Below are 8,182 nucleotides of genomic sequence, written 5' to 3'. Positions count from 1 at the left end.
CAAAAATGATGCTTGCGGAGTCTTCTCTTTGGAATCTTCTAGTTCAATGAGAGTAATCAGACTTGCAATGGACTTGTTGAATTGTTCCCTTAAGGTTCTTGCTCCCAGCCTTGTCATAGGTTTGTGTATCATTGTTGGCAGAACGGGTTCTTCAGGAAATGGTAGAACGGGTTCTTCAGGAAATGGTAGAACGGGTTCTTCGGGAAATGGCAGAATGGGTTCTTCCGGAAGTTTACTATTGATGTCCTCATCATTCCCTCCCTCTTGAGAAAGTTCTGTCTGCAGAACTATTTCATCTGCATGGAAAGGAGATAAATCAGCAACATTAAAGGTAGGAGAAATGTTCAACTAACCTGGTAGCTCAATCTTGTAGGCATTGTCATTGATTTTCTCTAAGACCCGGAATGGTCCATCTCCTCTTGGTGACAGCTTGGACTTCCTCTCCTTGGGAAATCTCTCTTTTCTCATGTGTAACCAGACCCAATCTCCAGGTTCAAACGTCAGCTCCTTGCGGTGCTTATCCGCATGCTCTTTGTTCTTTGCGCTCTTCTTCTCAAGATTCTCTTTAACCTTTTGGTGGAGTTTCTTCACAAATCAGCTTTGGTGACTCCTTCTGCACTAGAATAAACAGCTTGGGGCAGAGGTGTGATGTCTAATGGGGTTAGAGGATTAAAACCATAGACAACTTCAAATGGAGAGAATTTGGTACCAGAATGCTTAGCATGATTATAAGCAAATTCAATATAGGGTAAACAAGATAGCCAGTTTCGGAGATTCTTATCCACCGTAGCTCTCAAAAGAGTGGAGAGAGTACGATTAACTACCTTAGTTTGGCCATCAGTTTGAGGATGACAAGTGGTGGAGAAGAGTAGCTTAGTTCCTAGCTTTTTCCACAAAGTCTTCCAAAAGTGGCTGAGAAATTTGGTGTCTCGATCTGAAACAATGGTCCTTGGGATTCCATGTAAACGCACAACTTCTTTGAAAAAGAGGTTAGCAGTTTGAGTAGCATCATTTGTCTTGTTACATGGAATGAAATGCGCCATTTTAGAGAACCGGTCCACCACAACAAAGATAGAATCTCGGTTGTTGATCTGAGGTAGCCCTAAAACAAAGTCCATAGAAATATCTACCCATGGTAGGTTAGGAATAGGCAAAGGCATATATAAACCATAAGGATGTGACCTGGATTTTGCTTTCAAGCAAGTGATGCACTTTGCGCAGAACCTTTCAACATCTCTTTTCAAATGCGGTCAAAATAAATGTTCCATAAGAACACTTAGAGTTTTATCACGCCCAAAATGTCCCATAAGTCCTCCTCCATGTGCTTCTCCTATTAGCAGCTCTCTCATGGATCCTTGAGGAATGCACAGTCTTTTGTCCTTGAAGAGAAATCCATCATGTTGGTAGTATGACCCATAAGCAGCTTTGCTTGTTTCCTTAAAGACTTCTTTGAAATCTAGATCCTCCTCATATAGACCTTTGATGTGATCAAATCCCATGACTTTAGCCTCCATTGTAGTGATCAAAGCATGTCTCCTTGATAAAGCATCAGCTACAATGTTCTCTTTGCCCTTCTTGTACTTAATCACATATGGAAATGTCTCCACAAATTCAAGCCACCTTGCATGTCTCTTCTTAAGTGTAGTTTGTCCTCTTAGGTGCTTGAGTGTCTCATGATCTGTATGAATAACAAACTCTTTGGATAACAAATAATGTTGCAGAGTTTCTAGAGATCTTACCAAAGCGTAGAGTTCTTTGAAACGACCGACCTTTTTTTTATAAATAATAAATAATATATATATATAAATAAACTACAACTAGTGGTCCCATACCCACTAGCCACCTAACCACATTCACAATCAACAGCGGAACAACAAACCAATAAATATCCCATAAACCAATAACCAATAACCAATAAAATAATATCCAGTCTCAATCTAATGATCCAAACAGCATAACTCAAATAACCAGCAATCCTAAACAATGTTCTAGGACTCAACTCTAGCAACCTGACAGAAGCCAGACAACCAAGCGAACCACTAGAACATCCTCCTCTTCATCGCCTTGATTCCACGATCACACTTTGCCTTTACCTGCACCACAAACACATATTGAGATGCATGAGTATTTGATAAACACTCAGTGAGGCAATCCTCCCATCTACTGGGCTATACACACAAGCAACAATGATTCCAAAGTTCCAAAACAAGCAACAAACAAACACACAAACTAGGAAATCAAACATCGTCTCGCTGGAAGGGAGGTGTCGACCGACACCAGCCTAGTGTCGACCAACACTGGCTCAATAGTGTCGACCGACACTACCCCACAGTGTCGATCGATGCCAAATTGCTGGTGTCGACCGATACCAAGTGGTATCGATCGACACTCCCTCTGCAACTACGATCCGCGCAAAGTCGAGAGTCGAATCTCGCTCCCAAATCCCCTCCAAATCGTCCAATACTCAAAACCCAAGCCTTATACCTCCATGTGAACCTGTATCAACCAATCCCAGCAAGAAAAACACACAAACAAGTAAGAACAAGGGAATCAAATGCTTAGATTAGCCATGGTCATGCACTCACCTCTTTGCAAGAAGATTCTGACCAATAAGAACGAATTCCCTCACTCCTAGCAAGCTTCTAGCACCTTCCCAGCCTTAGATCTCCCAAGAACAGCAAGGAATCTCACCAATCTCTCTCAAAAGCTCAAGAACCAACTCTCTCTTTTGTTTTTTCTCTAAAAGCGGCCAAACAACACAAAAACACGACCCTAGGTCGTTTTCCCCCTTTTACAACTCGATTTTAGGGATTTCCTAAACCAACCACGCAAACTAGACGATTAAAATCGAACCGACCAAACCGGACGATTAAAATCGAACCGACCAAACCGGCCACAACTAGTGTCGATCGACACCCCCTGTGGTGTCGATCGACACCCTCACCAAAATCTCAATGATAGGTTTGCGGGTGTTACATTCTTTATCATATGTTGGATAATTAAGTGCAGCTCCACTGAGTTTCTCACTGAAGTATGCTACTGGTTTTCCTCCTTGAGTTAGAACAACATTTATTCCTGTACCAGAAGCATGACATTCAATTTCAAACATTTTATCAAAGTTAGGAAGTACCAAAACAGGTGCATTTGTTAGGCTGTCTTTGAGCAGTTTGAATGCATCCTCTTGTGCTTGACCCCATTTGATTTCCACATTCTTTTTAATCACTGATGTCAAGGGTGCAGCAATGGTACTGAAATCCTTCATAAATCTCTTATAGAAGCTAGCCAGCCCATGGAAGCTCCTAACATGTCCAATGGTTGTTGGAGTGGCCAGTCTTGTATAGCCTTGATCTTTTCCTCATCAACCTTTAGTCCCTGAGAACTCACAACAAATCCTAGAAACACAACTTGATCAGTGCAAAACGTGCATTTCTTAAGATTAGCATAGAGATGTTCAGCCTTAAGCGCTTTTATCACCATTTCAAGGTGCTTTACGTGATCTGCAAGACTTGTGCTATAAATCAAGATATCATCAAAATAAACAACCACAAAATTACAGATGTACTCCCTTAGGACATGGTTCATTAACCTCATGAAGGTGCTTGGGGCATTGGTGAGTCCAAATTGCATGACTAACCACTCATATAATCCTTGTTTTATTTTGAAAGCCGTTTTCCATTCATCACCTTCTTTCATTCTGACTTGATGATAACCACTCCTTAGATCAATTTTAGAAAATACAGTAGCTCCATTAAGCTCATCTAGCATGTCATCAAGCCTGGGAATGGGATGTCTATATTTGACAGTGATGTTGTTGATTGCTCTGCAGTCTACACACATTCTCCAAGTTCCATCTTTCTTAGGCACTAGAAGTTACAGCACAAGGGCTTAGGCTTTCACGAATGTAGCCTTTTGACATTAGATCACGAACTTGATTTTCCAGCTCCTTTGCTTCTTCAGGGTTTACGCGGTAGGCTGGTCTGTTAGGCAATGGTGCTCCTGGAACTAGATCAATTTGATGTTTGATTCCTCTTATAGGCGGTAGTCCAGGTGGTATCTCTTCAGGAAAGACTTCTTTAAACCTTCCTAGTAATTCAAGCACTTCTGGTGGTAAGTCTTTCTCCTCTTGTCCTGAAAACAAACCTTCCTTAAAGATCATTAGTAGCACCTTGTCCTGTGAATTAATTGATTTCAAAACAGTAGAAGGTGTTATGTAAAGATTGGTTTTATTTGACTTAGCTCCCTTTGACATTGTTTGTTGCATCTCATGCACTTCTTGAAGGGTGAGTGGAGCTAGAGTATGCTTCTTGTTGTTGTGTGAGAAGGTGTAGTAGTTGGTTCGGCCATTGTGTAAAGTCTCCTTATCAAATTGCCATGGTCGTCCAAGAAGAAGGTGTCCAGCTTGCATAGGAACCACATCACAAACAACTTGGTCTGAATATTTGCATATGGTGAATGGTATGGTGACTTGCTCGGAGATCCTTAGTTCAGCCTCATCATTGAGCCACTTAAGTCGATATGGGTGGGGATGCTTTGTCTTTTGGAGACCTAGCTTATCAACCAAATACTTGCTGGCTACATTAGTACATGAACTACCATCAATGATTAAGCTACATACCTTGGAGTTTATTGAGCAGCGAGAGTGGAAGATATTTTCTCTTTGAATTGTTTCAGGATCAAAAAGAGTGCTAAGAGCCCTCCTTATGACTAGAAGCTCTCCCATCTCTGGATAGTCCACAATATCCTCCTCAGATTCAACACGTTCTTCTTCCTCATCTTGTGATTCATACTCTCCATTGGTTTTAAGGATCATTACTCGCTGGTTTGGGCACTCCCTTGCATAGTGTCCTTTTCCCTGACATTTAAAACAAGTAATATCACGAGCTCTTTGGTTAGTAGGCTTACCTTGCTCTGGTTTGGTTACTTTTGATGCCTCAGGTGCAGCTCTTTTAAATCTCTGGTCCACATCAAGAGATTTTCCCTTGTCTAAAGGTTTTTGAGGTGGTGGTGTCCATGGAGTCTTACCGCGGTTAGTAGAAGCTGCCTTCCTTTTGATGTGTTGTTCAGCTTGGACTGCTAGATGCAACAACTCTTCAAGATCATGATATGTTTGTCTTTTCACCTTCCTAGCAATCCGATCATGAAGACCATATAGAAACTGCGCCATCAAGTTCTCCTCAGACTCTTCTACCTCCAATCTGTTTTTAAGAGATTCAAACTCTTCAAAGTATTCCTCAACAGATTTGCTTCCTTGTGAAAGCTTGCGGAACTTCTTTTGTAGCTCCCGGTGGTAATAAGCTGGGATATATCTCTTTCTTAGCTGAAACCTCATATCATCCCAAGTGGTGTATGTCTATGCCTCCTCCTCTCAGATACATCTCTGTCCCACCAAGCTAAGGCATTATCTGTAAGTTGAGCAGCAGCTAGGGATACCTTTCTCTGTTCAGAATAGTTGTAGTAGCCAAAGATATGCTCCATACGTCTTTCCCAATCAATGTAAGCTTCAGGATTAACATTTCCAGCAAATGTTGGCGGATTGAGTTTAAGATCATAGCCTCCTTCTCTTATGTTGCCCTCATCTCTTCCTCTACCTTGTTGGTAGTGTCTCCTTGGCCTTTGGTGTTGATTAAGATCTTGATATTCTTCCTCTGAATCAGACTGATCTCCATTATCAACCTCATGGTTTCCTCTTGGCAAGTTACGAACTGGTGCTCTTGGTGCAGGTGGGGGTTGTTCAATTCGTGTCATGCGATCACCAAGCGTTTGGAGTTGGGTTTGAATAGCTGCAAGTATCTCAGCCATGTTCACATCTCCTCCTTGTTCTCCCATGGTTCAAAACGTTTCTGTAAAAGTAAGAAAAAGAGATCAAGTGCACAGGAAGTCGAAAGGTCCAAATACACAGATCTGACCAAATTTTTTTTTTTTTTTTAAGAAGATGAACAGTCAACAGTAGAACAAAAACACATGAAAATAACAGATCTGAAAGTGCAAAAACAAACTGTAACAAAAGGATAGACAAAACCTGATTTGGAGCGTTTAGCTCTGATACCAGATGATATAGGAACCCAGATGAGGGAACCCACGTGGATAGATGGAAATAGGCAAATGGTTAATAACACCGTTCTGCCTATTCGGTGGATGATAGATGGAACGCAGCGAAGAGATGGTGAATAGACAAATGGTTGATAACACTGTTCTGTCTATTCGGTAGCAGTGGAAGATGAAGAGATAGATGGTGGAGTGAAGGACGCCACACAGATCTGTGAAAGGATCTATGATATGTCAAATCTCAGTCTTCAAGGATTCACACACAAGAAGAAGAAGAAAAGGGTGGTTGCTTCTATCTCAGAAGATAACCTAATAAAACTCTCATTTTATTTCATAAAAACTTGAAAGGTTACAATGCTGAGAAGGGACCTTATATAATGGTCCAGCAGCGGGGGACCTTCTAGGGTCGAAATTTATTACAAATAAAAGGACTAAACTTGCAAAAACAACAGACTCGATTTTTAGGACTTAAATAAATAGAAGACTCATAAAGACCTAACGGTCGATTCCTGCAAACAAGAAAAGAACGACCATTTATTATTTGAATTCAAACACTTACCTTGATAATAGCTCTCATGCACGCTCTAGCCCTTCATTGATTGCTTCGGAAATGATGAAAAGAACGGGTTCTTTAATTCCTTGTAGAATTGACAAAAATGATGCTTGTAGAGTCTTCTCTTTGGAATCTTCTAGTTCGATGAGAGTAATCAGACTTGCAATGGACTTGTTGAATTGTTCCCTTAAGGTTCTTGCTCCCAGCCTTGTCATAGGTTTGTGTATCATTGTTGGTAGAACGGGTTCTTCAGGAAATGGTAGAACGGGTTCTTCAGGAAATGGTAGAACGGGTTCTACGGGAAATGGCAGAACGGGTTCTTCCGGAAGTTTACTATTGATGTCCTCATCATAACCGCGGTATACCGCGAAAAATTATTTCTTTCATAAAATCTTAATTAAATCAGCTTGATTGACTTATCTAATGGTGTTAAAAAGAGAGTAAAATAAATATTTAACCTGTATTAAAGAATCAAATTAATGAATATATATATTTTTAATATTGATTCAAACCCGCGGGACAATATAACCCCTCCATGTTATTTTAAACTTTCAATATATTTAAATATATATATTAAACTTTTTATTGTTTTTAAATCTATCAATTATATTTTTTTATAATTCTTAAAATTTACTATGTACAGTAATATTATATAATTTGTAACATCCGCGAACAAAATTGTGGATTTTGGGGATAGGTGTCGATCGACACCAGGGTAGTGTCGATCGACACCAGCAATTTTTGGTTCGACAAGTTCGATTTAATTGTTGATTTGGGTCGGTTTGGTTTAAGGAAACCTTATAACCGGGTTATTTAAGTGGTAGGTCAACGAAAAGGGTTTTGTAAAAAATAGTTTTGACGCCGTTTAGAGAGAGTTAGAGGGAGAAAAGTGTTCTTGAGGGCTTGGAGGTTTTTGGGAGACTCTTGGCTTGGATTGAGAGATCTGTTGCTGTGGAGTGAAGATCTTGTGCTGGGAACAAAGGAGATGGCTTCTAAGAGTTGGATTCGTCGTTGTTGGGTCACAACTTTCTGCAAAAGAGGTGAGTGCAGGACCATTGCTGATCTAAGCCTGAGATCTCTTATGTTTTGCTTGTTTGTTGTTGTTTTGGTGATTTTCTTGTTAGTTGTGATTGCTTTAACGTCTCAAATGGTTCATGTGACCTTTGGGTGAGTTCGGGATGGATTGGAATGGAGATTCGACGATCGGCTTCGAGCAGAACGCGTCTGCAGAGTTGGTATCGATTGACACCAGGTGGATGTCGGTTGACACCATGTTACGGCCAGTATCGATCGACACCACTCTGGTGTCGGACCACACCAACTTGTCTGTTACGTGGTTTCCTGGTTTGTTGTGTTTGTTTGTTGTTTGTTAAACATTAGAATCTCATTTGCTTGTGTGTATAGCTTAGTAGATGGGAGGATTGTCTCACTAAGTATTTGTTATAATACTTATGCATCTCAATTGTTGTTTGTGGTGTGCAGGTATGTGACATGGAATCATGGCGATGAGGAGGAGTATGATCTAGGGTCTCGTTTGTGTGTGATGGTCTTTGTTATATTGTTTATGTTGGAACCTTGGATAGA

At 40.6% G+C, this 8,182-nt stretch overlaps 1 pseudogene; it reads right to left on the bottom strand.

The window, feature by feature from the left end:
* Window positions 1-3,679: 3,679 nt before the first annotated feature.
* Window positions 3,680-4,810, bottom strand: LOC147948442 (uncharacterized; annotated as a pseudogene).
* Between the last annotated feature and the right edge of the window lie 3,372 nt (window positions 4,811-8,182).

This window comes from Camelina sativa, chromosome 2 (genome assembly GCF_030686135.1).
Source record: "Camelina sativa cultivar CO46 ecotype springtype chromosome 2, ASM3068613v1".
Lineage (NCBI taxonomy): Eukaryota > Viridiplantae > Streptophyta > Magnoliopsida > Brassicales > Brassicaceae > Camelina > Camelina sativa.
The sequence above is the reverse complement of the archived record's forward strand: the minus strand, read 5'-3'. Positions and strand labels throughout refer to the sequence as shown.